The 15,655-nt window shown below is 39.3% G+C and overlaps 1 non-coding gene across 1 annotated transcript; it reads left to right on the plus strand.

Moving 5' to 3' along the window:
• Positions 1 to 2,233: 2,233 nt before the first annotated feature.
• Positions 2,234 to 2,349, plus strand: LOC138260557 (U5 spliceosomal RNA). The gene has a single exon (XR_011198869.1). It is a non-coding gene; the product is annotated as a U5 spliceosomal RNA (small nuclear RNA).
• The last annotated feature ends 13,306 nt before the right edge of the window (positions 2,350 to 15,655 follow it).

Below are 15,655 nucleotides of genomic sequence, written 5' to 3' on the forward strand. Positions count from 1 at the left end.
CTCTCTCTCCCTCTGCAGACAGCCCAGCCCACTTCAGCAACAAGGAACTCAAAGGGATGCTGGTTTGGTCTCCCACCCCTTGTGTCTCTGATAGAAAGCGTGAGTTTGCACTCCTCCCGCCCTCCCTCTCCGTGCATCATCTTCCCTCGGTGTGTGACTGATACTGTGGCTGCACTCCTGCCGGCCTTCTCATCTGATATCTCTCGTTATCTCCACCTCTCACCTGGTGATCTTGCATCCTCGTTTTGTGTCTCTCGTTTCCTCCCCCGTATCTTCACCACTACTCCTTCACCCTTCCTTCTCTGCCACGGCTACCTCTGCTGGTTTGTACTTTCCAGACACTCGCATCTCTCCGGCTGCTCTTCTTCTCCGACTCCCCTTTATTCTTCTCTTGTCCCCTTATTTCCCTTATCCTGGGCGCCCTCGCGTTTCTTACTTAACTGGCGACGTATCGAAAAGGGGGTCGGGTTTTCATCAGGCACCTTCTTTTACTCCATGGATGCCAACTGAGGTAACGTCTCTACCGCCTTTCTTCTACTAAAACAAGGCAAGATTTGGGCATCAGGAGTTGAAGCCATGGCAAGTGTCCCGTGCCCATGCTTGACTAGCTGCTCCAGCCCAAGTTTTTTTTTCTTCCACTTCATTGGCCTTGTAGTCGTATTCGTTCATTTAAAAAACAAGGACTACAAGTTACAGAATTCAAAATAAAAAATAAAAAAAAACTTGGCCTGGAGTACCTCAACACGTATGGACCTGGGAAACTTGGCTATTACGGGGATTGCCTACTGTCTCAACTGGTTTCTGTACTAAGTGTCTAATGCGATCCATTGTTTGGGATCGAGTTTGTAAAGAAGTATTTTGCTGTAGGGATTCTCAAGACTAAGTCCATGCATGCCCCTATCCAGCACTTTCCTTTCCCCCAAATCAACCTACTTCTTGTAACTGCACAGTGGCAATGGGCTGGTACAATCCGTGCCATTACAAGCAATAAGATAAAATGGCAAGCGGCAGTGCATCTTGAGTCTTAATTGCCCAATAACACAAATTTCTTTCGGGCCTGTTTTTCCGTTTTCTTGGCAGTTGTGCGACGGGCTGGTGCATTTCAGACTAGAATAAGCGCAGGCTCTAGGTCTGGAAATCACGTACAATAATATAATGTAAATTTGATTTCCAGGGGGGCAGCAGGTCCGTGCCATTTCACAGGTGCGCTACAGCACTGATTGCTCGCTAAGGCCTTAGGCTGGAGTATCAACAACCCTTTCTTATTGTAAGACTCGCTTCCGCGCTCTTACTGCTCATGCTCTGGATTCATGCCATTGTGGATGCCCTAAACCTGCAGAAGCCTATTTTCTGCCTTTGTCCACCTGGTTTGTGCCATTGACTCTTCCTCGCATCTAAACAACAAGAGGGCTTGTTTCATCCGAGGTCTCAGTCATATATATTTAGAACATCTGCATGCCGGGATATTTGAGTCCATATTTAAAATGTTAACATCGAAACTACACGTCATAGCAAACAATGTACAATTTGCTAAACACCATGGCCGGTCGAATGTCACTCAAAGGAAGTGGTAACTGTCCAGCTATAGATTGTCTTTTGTCTATTGCCTAGGTGCGCATCTAATAACCCTACATTTCTACTGTCTGGTTTTGAGGTGCATGGGTTTGTCTCCCTCAAGCTGACATTGACACCTATTGTCTTTTTAGGGGCGAGTGCAAAACGCTCCGTCCCATGCTGTAATCTCTCTTTGGGCTTCTAACAACGTCCATGTCACATCAGTCACTTTCATTGGTTCGTGGGCTTGCCTTTTAAAATCCGCTTGCTTTCATTTGTGAAAGGCATGCGTACGTCATGCCTTTTACCGGTGCTTAGCCCACCTACACAGCACCGGTAAACTACTAAAACCATTTGAGGCTCGATGTTTTCAGTATGGATTCCGGACTACTTTATCTTTTTATTTTCAGCGCAGCGCGATCGCGCTGTGGTTTACATAGAATGATCCCGCTGCATTTTACATAACGCAATCACGCTGTTTTTTTTTCTTGTAATTTGTGTGGCAAGAAAAATCCGGTTAGGAGTTTACAACGCTAATAGCTCTAACTCGAGCAAATGCGAGACCCATTGCATTGCAAATGCTTGTTATAAATTGGTTGTATTTTAAAGGGTTTTCTAAGATTAACTTAATAAACTAAATCACCCTGACAGTCTGTGGAACGTTGTTTCCATAAAACGTATACTCTGGTTTCTCTTTAAACCTAATAAATCTTTCGCCTTTTATCAAAGTTTTCCATGGAGAGGAACATTTAAGAGTTTCACTCAATTTTTGAAAACCCTGCCAAGTGCAGGGTTACACTTATTTATTAAACAAAAGTATAACTATATAGTAGACAAATTGTTTATTTGCTGGTTCCTCTAGTGCGACAACATTCTTTTGTTATCTGTCGACCTTTTGGGGAGTGATTCTTACTGCGACGCGGTTAAACTATAGCCCTGTTGCATGACATGTAAGGACGCATGCTGCACAAAAAAACTCCATATCATCCGAAAGGATCCACTACGATGTGGGAAGCAGCGATATATAAGAGCAGGAAAGGAAGCATCAATTGGTAAAAGAAATAAGTAACTGTGTCCAATCTGGGTTTTATTTCTGGATTGGCTCTTGCTTCTCCTTTCTCATTGATTATTGATATTTTATTCAAATCCCTTCTGTGACTTAATTGAAAAGATGTGTTAAAGTATGCATTTACAAACATATATATATATATATATACATATATATATATATATATATATGTATATAGGTACGTAGGCAGCACTATATGCCCTTTGAAAAAGCGCATTTTGGAACATATAAGGGCGGTGCGAAACGAGGACTCTACTTATGCAATGACTAAACACTTAAAAACTCACTCAGCATTTGATTGGCTGTCCATGACGTATTATGGTGTTGCAACAATACAAAAGCATGAACGGGGTGGCGACAGGGTTCAGAGATTACGCCGTTTGGAGTTGAGATATATCATTAGGTTGAAGACCAAGATGCCATATATGATTAATAATGACGAGGAACTGTATTGACATCTCTAAGCTTGGTTAAAATAGTATGGACTAGCTCTCATTACCAAAAAAAAAAAAACAACAATGAAGCATATCAAGTGAAATAAGTCAAATTGCTTTAATCAAAAATAATTGGGAGGTGTATCCCCATAATCAAATGAGAGAATATAAGTTGTAAATTTGAATAATGGTAACAGATATTGCAGAGTTGGAAATACAAACACTGTAAATAGTGCAACATATTAACAAAGTTTAATGATAAGTAGAGTAGTGGTGGTTATGTCTCTTGTTTATTGTTACGTTATCCTTTATGTGCACTAGGTTGGTTAATTGTCATTATTTTTCAGTCTTTGGTATTAGAAGTACACAGTGGGATGTCCAAAAAGGGCATGGTGGTGTGATTAGAAATAGTATACATTATAAAGACTACATAACCCAGAATGCCACATAAGGCCATGGCTTAGAGGAATAGTATAAATAGTACTTGTAATGGATTGGTTAATCACCGTGATCAAGACCGGGAAGGTCGAAACGCGTTGGTGTCAGTTTGTTTGGGGTCCTGTTATGGAATAAAAGAATTTTGATTCAATCCTGTGAGTGCCGCATCCCTGACTTAAGTGTCAACTTGGTGTGAAGAATATTGATGGGAGTAGGTCCCTCCCTGTTGCAGGCACCGACGGGAGATGAGCGCGCCTGTTTGGACCTGTTGGAGCTAATATATATATATATATATATATATATATATATATATATATATATATAATGTACGTATATATTTATATAACGCCACGGTCTAACGGCTGACTTTGAAACTAGTGAATAATTTTGAATCCAGCACAATTAACCTCGTGCGATCCTGGGAAAATCACTTAATCAACCCTTGCCTAAAAACCACAAGTAATAGCAAAGCCAATAGGTCATTCTTATGCAAGATCTATTGGCTTGGTCTGTGCTATTTCTTAGCCCTGTACAGCAGCGGGGGGGCTATGCAACATGGCTGAAAGTAAAAAAAAAGAAAAAATGTGATGGCGCGGTCAACGGTTGCTAAATCATAGCTCTCTTTTAATTTAATTTTATTTTGAACCATGCTGCACAGCAGCCGTGCAGCTGTACAACATGGCAAAAAAGATTGACAAAGCCAATAGGTCTTGCATAGGTAAAGCCTATTTTCTTTATCAATGCTTTGAGAAAAAGCGATATGATGAGGCTGGCACTGGACTTGTCTAGTTTGTTCAATAGGTTCAGCGCGCAAGCGCTTTGACCTGTTGTAATCTATCTGTGAGCTTTTAACCACACCCACCATAGGCCCATCACAATCACTCATTCATGGTCTTGCCTTTCAAAAATCCTTTGTTATCATTGGTAAATACTTTACATTTTTTCCCTCCTTGGGGCAGTTTTGTTACCGTCTTGGACACCAACCCTGTTACATGGATAATTGCACATTTGCCGATACGTTTGACTGCAAGCAAGCTTCTTTTTTCTTTTGTTTCTCTCCTTCGCGCTGTGGTGATTTGAATTAGCTAGCTTATGTCAACTGTTTTACTTTTCATTTTCAATGTATATGGCAAGAAAAGTCCAGTTAGGAATTTACAACGCTAATAGCTCCAACTCGAGCACACGCAAGAACCATAGCATTGCAAATGCTTGCTTGTTGTGGTTATCAGGTCACCCTAGGTTTATAGTACTTTGCAAATGAACCACACAACTTTCCACAATCTTGCTTAATCTTTTTTTAGACACAGAAAGATTAAGGGGCTGACTTGGATTTTGACAGGTGGAGTACAGTCCGTCAGGCTGGCAGGGAACATTGTTTCTGCCATCACAATGGACTACAGCCTGCCAAATTTGGAAATGACCGGCAGCCTAGATGTCATTTCTGTATACTGAAGAGAGCCCTTGTTAGGGCGGTTCCTTTCAAAGTGCTAAATGTTTGTTGGAACTTTAGAGTAATAGAGTGGGAGGTATTTTAAATCAGTTTTTCAGGTTCTTTAAATTACATAATTGTTTATTATAATTTTATGTATATTTTATGTCTTACTTTTGTGTTTTAGTATTTAATAATTTACACATATTACATAATATTGAAAATATCCTTTTTATGTGAATATCTTTTATACTTACCTATTTTATATATATGTAATTTATTTTATGTCAATTTGTATAGGGAAAAATTAAATTTTTCCCTGATTTTGCTTAAGGTGCAATGAGAATCGTAGTTCTGACCCCTTCAAAATCCAACACTTTCCATACTGTTGCTTAAGTTGGAGTGGTATTAGTAAATTTGACTCCTCCAAATTTCGACAGTTTTCCTACTATTCCTTCGAATGTATTGGGAATAGTAAATCTAACCCCTTCAAAGTCTAGCACTTTCACTATGTCATTAGGAAAATAGTAAATCCAAAGACCAGCACTTTCCAAAATGTTGCTTATGTTGGAGTGGAAATAGTAAATCCATCCCTCTAAAGTCCATCAACTTTCCTACTATTGCTCAGGTCAGAGAGTGAATAGTAGATAAAATCCCTCTACTGTCTAGCACTTTACTGTGTGCTATTTTTGTTGGAGTGGGAATTGTAAATATGACCCTTCCAGAGTCCAACACTTTCCTTACATTTGCTCACATTGAAGTGGGAACTCTAAATATGACCATTCCAGAGTCCAAAACTTTCCCTACTTTTACTTCTGCTGTATGGGAATAATAATACTAATCCCTCCAAAGCCCAACACTTTCTCTACTGTTGCTTATGTTGGAATGGCAATAGTAATTCTAACCCATCCAAAATCCACCAATGTTCTTATCGATAGTGAGTTTGGAGTGGGATCAGTGAATTTGACCCCTCCACATCCAAGTATTTTAATCTGATTTTTTAATAAGTTTAAATATAGATATTTTCTGTTTTAATGGTGTTAGCTTAATGTAAATTATTGTTATTTATATTTTGTAGTAATATTTGTTATCAATTTATTTGTTATTGTATTTACTTTTTATTTTTTAAATGCATTATTTGTAATTATAATTCATTTTGTTAGTTTCTTATTAATTTCTATTTAAATAATACATTTAATTTCCTAAATATTATATTTATGATTTTTAACAATTATTTTAAAGTGTATATATTTTAATTTACGTTTGAAAGTTTTATTTTTTGTATATATTTTTTAAAATACAATATTGTTTAAATTAACATATTTTTAAAGTTAACATAGTATACAATAGTTCAAATTCAATATACTTATCTATTTTTGGTGATATTAAGGTCTGCTGTATTTTTGTTGTTGGGTTTTGACTTTATGTACAAAGTAACAAAGTTGATATTTGGGCCCTCAATATATTTTTGGCAATAATGTGGTCACTGTTATTTTTGTCAGTGATATTTCATCACACAAGCACTGGCCACATCAAAAATTTCAGGTCTGCAATATTTCTGTGGATCACTTTATCTTCTCTGGGGGAATCGGACTCAGAATTACAAACTTGCCCTGTAAGGACTCTGTTTTTCCCACCTCCCCGACTTACACATCCCACATGTCCACCACTGTCAGAACGAGGAAAATCTGGGCCACCTTCTCGGCCACTCGTGATTTGGGACGCTAGTGGTTAATGTCAAATTTTCCCTGTCTCATTTGTTAGTTTCTTTGAACATCTGAGGAAAAAAACGAGACTGTTGTGCTATGGCTCATGCATGTGTGTTAATTGCATACCCTTGGAAAAAATTCAATGGCACTTGCCAGCTCAGAACGGTGTAATGAAATTAATAAAGCATTTGAACTTCAACATCAGGATGCTATGTCACAAGGTAGCCTCACTAGATTTAGTCAATTATTTGGTGCTATTCATAGCGGTCAATAAGGGGAGTATTGTAATTTTTTTTCTTTTGGTTGTACTATATAGAAGTAAAACATTATTGATGTTTGTAATTTCTGAGTTAGGTTGTTTTCTGGAATAAAGATAATATTGGAGAAATCAACCACTATACATATGCTAAGCAAAACTGGTGTAGCAAACATTGCATTGAAGACCTTCATGTACGCAGGAAGTTGTACATATCATTCTATTAAGGCTTTTTAGGAATAATGTTTGGAAAGTTAAAAGGGAGTTAAAAGGGAGAAGCCCTTGTTGGCAATTTGATGCAGAGCTTTAGCTCAAATGGTATTGTAACCTCTCTTACTGTATATGTCTGACCTTTGTTTCACCCCTTCTCTCCTGACAGTCATTTCACTGTAATTACTTCAACAGCATGATGACTTTGTCTGCATTTAGTGTCTCCCAGGCTTTGACGAAAGCCTTATAAGAAGAGTTTGTAAAGTTAAATATAATTTAATAATAGGGTTAAAAGTTATTAGTAATAAAAATAAAATCACTTTTGCGGAAGGTTAGGTTAGGATTAGAATAATTCTTACACTTAATGTAATTGATTGAAAAATAATGTATTGATAATGAAAAAAAGAATTATGGTAGGTAATAAAATAATAGAACGTAATTAATTTAAAAATAATAACGTCATTATTGGAAGCATTTGTGGTTACAATAAGATAAAAAAAATTGTTTGCTTATTTTACTGCGTTTCAATACAGGGTTTGCATAAGAATTTTTTGAATGAAATATAAGTTCATTTAATTTGATTTGCATAATTAAAATTGAAGAGAATATGGTGTATTGGAAGTATTAGGATTAAAATGAGGATACTAATTTTTTGACTTTCACCTAATAGATTAAAATATGCTTAATCCTTAAAATAGAGTTGGTGTTAGTGAAAAACAATGTGAATGCATTTGATTTAATTTAGGTTTGGGGTTAGGATTAGTGTTAAAATAAGGCTATTTATTATTTTTACTAATTAATAAGTATGTTTAATATAGCATGGTTAGAAGGAGAGATGCAAGTTCTGGGAACATGCAAGATCTCTTTCCTAGTGGTAAATGTGTGTCACTCTAGAGATAATCGAAGACTAAGGCACAAAATAGATATTTTCTACACATGACACTGGACCTTAATTCCTCGATATGGTTGAGGAATCATTCTGAAACCTATCCTACAGTTTATGGGTAGGAAATGCAATTTACATTCATAAACTCCCCAAAGGTGAAAGGCATGCCTAAGATTATACGAAAGTCTGGGACTAATCATGAAACTGTTCGAGATTTGTTTGATGGTAAATGGCTGAGGATAGGCACTCACTTAGATGAAGTATCACACAACACAAGGTTCAAAGAATACTAGTTTAATGTTGTGGAAGGCAAGTACTTAACTCCAGCAGCAATGGATAAATTGAGTCTAACGATTCTTGCAAATAGCTATGGATATTGTAGATTTCCCAGCACTACTTCTTTTAAATTATGTTGATGTGCCAATACAACTGCACTGGTAAACAGACACAATATTACAAATCACAAGAAAGATGACTGCTAGATCTACTTATTATTGTTGAACCCCATTGAAAGAGAAATAAGCAGATATGCAACAGTGTGCCCTGATAAAATTACACATTGCAATATTTTAGAAGTTCTCAGACACATTAAAGATAAGGTGGACACCATAGTTCTTGTGTCCCCTTGCATTTGAAGCCAGAGACAAGCAGTCTGGGTAGCCGCCGACATATGAAATCCCAAGCCAGCTTCAAATCGAAGGACTTATCCTGATCCATATTAAAGCTCACATGATATATAAGCTGAACTACTTTAAAGGAATCAAATTGATATTTTCTCAAGTTGATGATTTATTTTAGCCTACTTAGGACTTGCAACCCAGCTTTGTGTGCTGCAGTGCCACCAATGACAGGGTGTGTATCAATCTAGGGCCAGATATATTAAAGTGTTTTGCAATCGCAAATGGAGATCGCAAAAACTGTATTTTGGTATGTAACAAATCCAATTTGCGATTCGGTAACTTGTTACCTTATTGCAAATTGGAATTGCAACTACATACCGATTCGGTATAAGGAAGGGGCGTGTCAAGGGCGTCCCTTCCTAATACCCAATCACAGAGGTATGTATGATTGTTTTGTGACCGCGAATGCGATCGCAAAACAATCGCAGTTACCACCAATTTGAAATTGGTGGTAACCCATTCGCAAAGGGGAAAGGGTCCCCAAGGGACCCCTCCCCATTTGTGAATGCATACAAAAACATTTTTTAAGAGCAGACAGTCTACTCTTAAAAAATGAAAAGAAAACTTCTAATTTTTCATTTTTAAATGCATCCGGTTTTCCGTTAAGGAAAACGGGCTGCATTAAAAAAAAAAAAAGATTTATTTCTTGAAAAAAAATCACAGACATGGTGGTCTGCTGAGCCTAGCAGGCCACCATCCCTGTGATTGTAGCCATTCGCAATGGCTTGCAAATTACGACCTACCTCATGAATATTAATGAGGTAGGTCCTTTGCTATTGGATAAAATGATACATCTGGCCCTTAGACTCTGTTCCCATGAAGGAGCTCCAGAGCAAAGATTTTTGTGGAAACATGAGATGAAGACATAAGAAGGAGTGCTGAGAGAGAGCAAGAAACAATAATTCTAGAAGCAAATATGGGTGTATAATTTTCTAATATAGTAACGCTCATAAGGGGCACACTAACATATTAATCACAGTACAAGTGAAACAGTTTGTTTTGAAGAACAGTCTTCTTTATTGTCCACTAAAATGTATAAAGTAATGAAACAGCTAGCATGTATTTCGAGGTTAGAAAAAAGAATCTCTATCAGAACTAATGGAGGTGTTCTGTCCATTGCAGACTCCCCCAGTTAAGAGAATATTAGCTCCTGCAGGACTGAGTGATGGCTTGTCATGGGTGGACCTGAAAGATAAACCTTCTGGATTTAAAAAGCTATAATGGGTACAGAGCATTCTAAGGAACTTGCTAACAGGAAATATGTTATTTTGGATTACAGCCATTAGATAGACAAGTCCATTGAAACTTGTACCCGATTGAAATGTGTATGTATTGACACAAAAGCTACAATGAAAATTAGTTTTAGAACCAAAAGTATTTTAAATTACATCAGAATAGAGGAGTGATGTAGTTTCTCACAAGGTGATCAGTAGAATCTTGAAAATAATGTGTTTCCCAATGGATTCTGTGGACCAAACCAACTCTTTATTGCAATTATGGCCCACTTATTCCGTATCAGCACAAGATTACGTGAATAGTCTGTGAATTTGCACTTAAGCCGTAAGAAAGATATTCTGAAACGTGAATTGTTTGTTTACTGATATGGTAATTTATGCATCTTTGGTTGTGATAGAATATATTGATGAAGATGTTTAGAAATTTTGTTTTGCAGTGATCAATTATATATTGTATCATATGTACTGTAAGTAATATGTAAGTGGGCTCCTTGTGTTGCTCTCCTGTAGAAGGTAGATGAGAGATAGGGAGATAAGACGGTAGATAAGGTAGAAGAATGAGAAAGAATGACATAAAAGGTACTGAAAGGAAACTCAGGTCATATCAATACATTTATTTAAAAAAGAAAATATTGTATTTAATTTAATAAATATTAACACATAGTTATAAAAAATAGGCATTCAGTATGAATAATATGCAATAAACACTATATTCTGTCTGAATATACAAATGAATCACGTTTTGATTCAAGGCGCTGCTGCTGAACCATCACTCTGAGATGTGGCCACAATGAAACTCTAAGGTGTGGGGGAGTCAGAATTGCAGCAACACACTCTTGAATGTGCTTTGGAGCTTGCCCTGTGTCACCTAGAGATTGGCCATGTATAAACTGGATACCCAGAAGGAGGGAGAGCAGACATCTTGTGAACAAATACCTTGCTTGTAGAACATGAGGACATATGCTATTGGGCATGATTTCCAGGGATTTAGTTGTTAATTCTTCTTAAAGTCCAGTTCAACAGTAATCTGCTTCTGGTGTCCTTTTTAATCCTGCTTGATGGTTGAATGTGCTGGTTCTGCAAGGGAAGGAGTGGAAAGGAGGACGACGAACAATGCTTTGGATCTTATTCTTGGTTGATAAAACAATTAGATGTCGTGCCATTCTTCCAGCTCATCAGCAATAGCAAGTCCTTGGGGAACCAGCTTGTTGCATACCTCCATGTATGCCACACACTTGACATCCTCATTCAGGAAGCAGAAGAGATTGAGGATCACAATCTTGTTGAGACACTCTTGGTATTCCTAGAAAAGACAGAAGTATACAAGTCACAAACTCTGAAGAGTCTCCCTCTGTCTGCTCTTGTCCTCACTACTGCCCACTTTGCTTCCTTTGCATCATTACATTGACCCATGGTTACCATCTCTTTGTCCTTGTTGACTTCCATCAACCACTGATTCTGGAACTGTGACTGATGGTTTCTGTAGGTCCTAGAATTCACCTGAAATATAATTTGAGAAAGAAACATGAGTATTATCCTGGTTAATATTATGCCACTTCTGTCCCAGGGCCCATGTATTGTTAAAACTTTATCAGCACGATTAACACTTTGGCTGGTACTTAACATTGAAGTGTCTGATGTCTCAAAATTCAGAAACTTCTCAATGTTAACTAGAGTGTAAAGAAGGTGGTGACATAAGCTAAAGGGGCTGGGGTAGAGTTTGATAGGAAGATGTGTGGATGCACAGCGAGCCCTGGTTTCATACCCCTGAGGCATCACTTCCCATGAAATGGATTAGGGTCAGCCTCTAATTTAATACCTGTTTAGAGCATTTCCAGATAATTTAGAGCATCATCTCGTCCTATGACAAAGTAGAGAGGCATCATAAGGAAATGTTTGTAGTAATGAGGAAACAGTTTCAGACACCTGGTTAACATCCGATTTAGATTTGTATGAAGTACCTCTTCCTCTGTCAGCTGCTCACTGCATATTCACATGCATCGTATCTCTTACATGATGGCCTCCATAATTCATAGGACATGTGCTCCCCAATAAGTTTCTACAAGCTTTTGACATATCATTGTATGCAGGGGATCTTTTGAAACTTGGCGGATCTTTTCAGCCATATCAGATATTTCCACCATGATAGATCTCTACAGATCTGTAAGGCCACCCCCAATAGTTCTGTTTTAGTGGCCAACCTCTAATGATATTTCCAGTGTTGTTCACTGAACTAGTAACTTGTTGATAGGAGCTCAGGAGTCATCTACTAAATACATCATTTGGAATGAAGACATCTTATGGATCATCTCTCAATTTTTTTCCGCAGTGTGCATTCACAAGACTTCAGAACTTAGATCTGTGAAGGAAGCTGGTGCACTTTACACACTCTCAATCTCTGTTCTGAACCACCCCTCTTAACCATAAATATTTATACCGTAATTTCTGTCTAACTCAAGTCGGACAGCGTGAGTGACTTGCACTGGGAGATGTGGGACCTTTTTGTCCTGGGGAAAGCCACTTTGATTACGTCATGCCTACTTTGGCTGGGATCATTGTCTTTGACTTCATTTCTGTGGTAAAAAAGGGGCAACCCAAAATATGTTTAGTGTTTATTATCTCAAAATCTATTTTGTACTGCGATATGATTTATGAATTTTCAGCATGAACCTTGTTGATTCCCAGTGGCTCAGTGGACCATGTAGCACAGACTGTGAGAGAACTCTGGTGGTCATTCTGACCCTGGCGGTCTTTGACCGCCAGGGCGGAGGACCGCGGGAGCACCGCCGACAGGCCGGCGGTGCTCCAATGGGGATTCCGACCGCGGCGGTAAAGCCGCGGTCGGACCGGCACCACTGGCGGGGTCCCGCCAGTGTACCGCGGCCCCATTGAATCCTCCGCGGCGGCGCAGCTTGCTGCACCGCCGCGGGGATTCCGACCCCCCCTACCGCCATCCAGATCCCGGCGGTCGGACCGCCGAGATCCGGATGGCGGTAGGGGGGGTCGCGGGGCCCCTGGGGGCCCCTGCAGTGCCCATGCCACTGGCATGGGCTTTGCAGGGGCCCCCGTAAGAGGGCCCCTACATGTATTTCACTGTCTGCTGCGCAGACAGTGAAATACGCGACGGGTGCAACTGCACCCGTCGCACAGCTTCCACTCCGCCGGCTCGATTCCGAGCCGGCTTCATCGTGGAAGCCTCTTTCCCGCTGGGCTGGCTGGCGGTCTGAAGGCGACCGCCCGCCAGCCCAGCAGGAAAGTCAGAATTACCGCCGCGGTCTTTCGACCGCGGAACGGTAACCTGACGGCGGGACTTTGGCGGGCGGCCTCCGCCGCCCGCCAAGGTCAGAATGAGGGCCTATGTTCTCTGTAATACCTTAAAGTTCAGATTAGCCTAGAATCATGTGAGAGCTGTCAGTTTGATCATAAAACATGTGCATTACCAACTGATCTTTCCATTACCTCTTAGAACCATACTAATATAAAACCAGCAGAAAGAAATGTACATCTAAGTGAAATTAAAAAGGACCAAATATAGTTGCTCCTTGGTGACGTGAGGCACATATATACCAATATCAAGAGACATTCTATTTTCTCACTTTAAATTCATTTTAACAGCAGTATTATTTCTAACATTATTAAACCTAACCTTACACTACCTTTAACTACAAAGACATCTGCCCCTCAGTTTTAGCTATACCTTTCATATTATCTGTGACAGCACTCTCTTTGTTCGGTTTGGCTCTGCTTCTTATGTTTCTTGTGGCAGTACAAATATCCTTCTTCCTGCAATCTAGCTCTAGTTTTAATAGTATCTATGGCAACACAGGTATCCCTTTTCCTCCAAGCCAAGTTTGACATTGATGCTGCCTATGAGATCACACAAATTTCACATTTTCCATCTCATCTATGACTAATGCTTTCTTTGACAGCACATGTCTTGCTCTTCCCCCATCTTCAGTTTAGCTATTCTTTGATGATGCCTATGGCAACAGAGTTACCTTCTTTGTCCAAACTAGTTTTGACTGAAATTGTCTATGACAGAAAAGGGTTCCCTCATTCCCCATCCCAGCTATATCTCTGATTCTTCCTTTGACAGCATTCACGTCTGCATTTCTCCATTTTAAAGTCTAATTCTTATCTGATAATGCCTGTGATAGCACAGCTATCCCTCTTTCTCCAACCCAGTTTTGACTCTGATATTGCATATGACAGTATAGCTCAGACTGACATTACCTTAAGTTGTCGCTAAGTAGCAGCTTTAGGTATCACATTACAATAGTTGGACTTGTAAAATGTCTTGCTGCAAGGGAACAGAACAGCCAAATGACAAGATGTCATTTTCATGACAAAAAGTTATTTTCACTTTGGCTCCAAAAATCCTTGCACTGGAGTGCACAGTCATTTCCCTCTGAGACAGCTCTACATGGGATGCTTTAAATTACAGGGTGGGCGCCTCTCTCTCTCTTTGACAGCCGTTTCTCCAAGACTGCCTGCAACAACACAGCTTACTTTCTCCCTTCACGACAGCAGTGCATTTTGTCTATTCATTACAGCTCTCTCTGTAGGTATTGCATTCTTTGACAGCACAGACTTATGTCTTCCTCCAGATCAGCTCCACCTCAGGGATGGTTTGTGACAGAAGCAAAGTGACCTCCCTCCCTGTGTTTCAATTCTTCATCCATTGTATTTTGTGAGAGCACGTTTCTCTACTGCTTTGCTACATATTTGAGTCACAAACTGCCTGTTACATCACAGATTTCACTTTGTGTTTAACACAGCACTACAGGCAAGCTTTCTGTGACATTAGCGATTTCTCCCTCCCTTCAGTACAACTGTGGTTGTGATTTATATTATGCCAGAAAATATTTGTCCCTTTCTTAAGTAAGATGTGCATGCAATGCATTCCGTACCTGTGCAGATCTTGCTCTCCATTTATTGTGACTGTGCATGTACTGTATCCTGAGAGAACAGAGATTACTGTCTGCCTTCAAAAACACTGCGAATGTAGATAATTCTCTGACAGGACACATTTTGTTCTCACTGCACAACAGGGGTGCAGGTGATGCATTTTGTAATAGTATATATTTATCTCTCCTTTCAGTACACCCCTCGTTTGGAGAATCCTGTGGAGGCACAGATTTATCTCTCCCCTTAGTACATTTTAATAGAAAATGTGAAAAGAGTGAGAAGGCTCATTTTTGCTAATGCATGGATTAGGAGGGAAACATGCAGAATTGTACATGGTCATGGACGAATACAGGGCCAAGCTGTTTACGATGTCAGAGTAGAGAGCAAGGAGTGAGAGGAGAACTCGGGAAAATTCCAGAGTCATGTTGGAATAGCTACAGTCATTCATAATGCAGCTAAAATAGAAGGTCATAGTATGAAAGCCTGAGCCACATTTTGATACACATTTATGTTGGAAAGTGTACACCAGGGTATTTAAAAAAAAGGATATTCTTTTGTACTTCAAGGTCGGTAGAAGTATAGGGAGGACATGGAGAAATGTTTCAGAGCGTGGAACCAGCGTAGGGAGGACTTACTGAGCGTGAGATCAAAAGACACTATGCTTATTAGTAAAAATGCACCCATGACAGATGTGCAACAGTCAAATTCTTGTAACGTGTAATTAGATGTTTCCCAGAGAATGATTGCTTTGTGCTAAAATAAGTAGAGATAACAGTGTACTGATCAAGTGCTTAAATTAATATGCATGATAGGTGATGAGAAGAACCCATTGTATTTTGAGACTATT

The sequence above is a fragment of the Pleurodeles waltl genome, chromosome 9 (assembly GCF_031143425.1).
Source record: "Pleurodeles waltl isolate 20211129_DDA chromosome 9, aPleWal1.hap1.20221129, whole genome shotgun sequence".
Lineage (NCBI taxonomy): Eukaryota > Metazoa > Chordata > Amphibia > Caudata > Salamandridae > Pleurodeles > Pleurodeles waltl.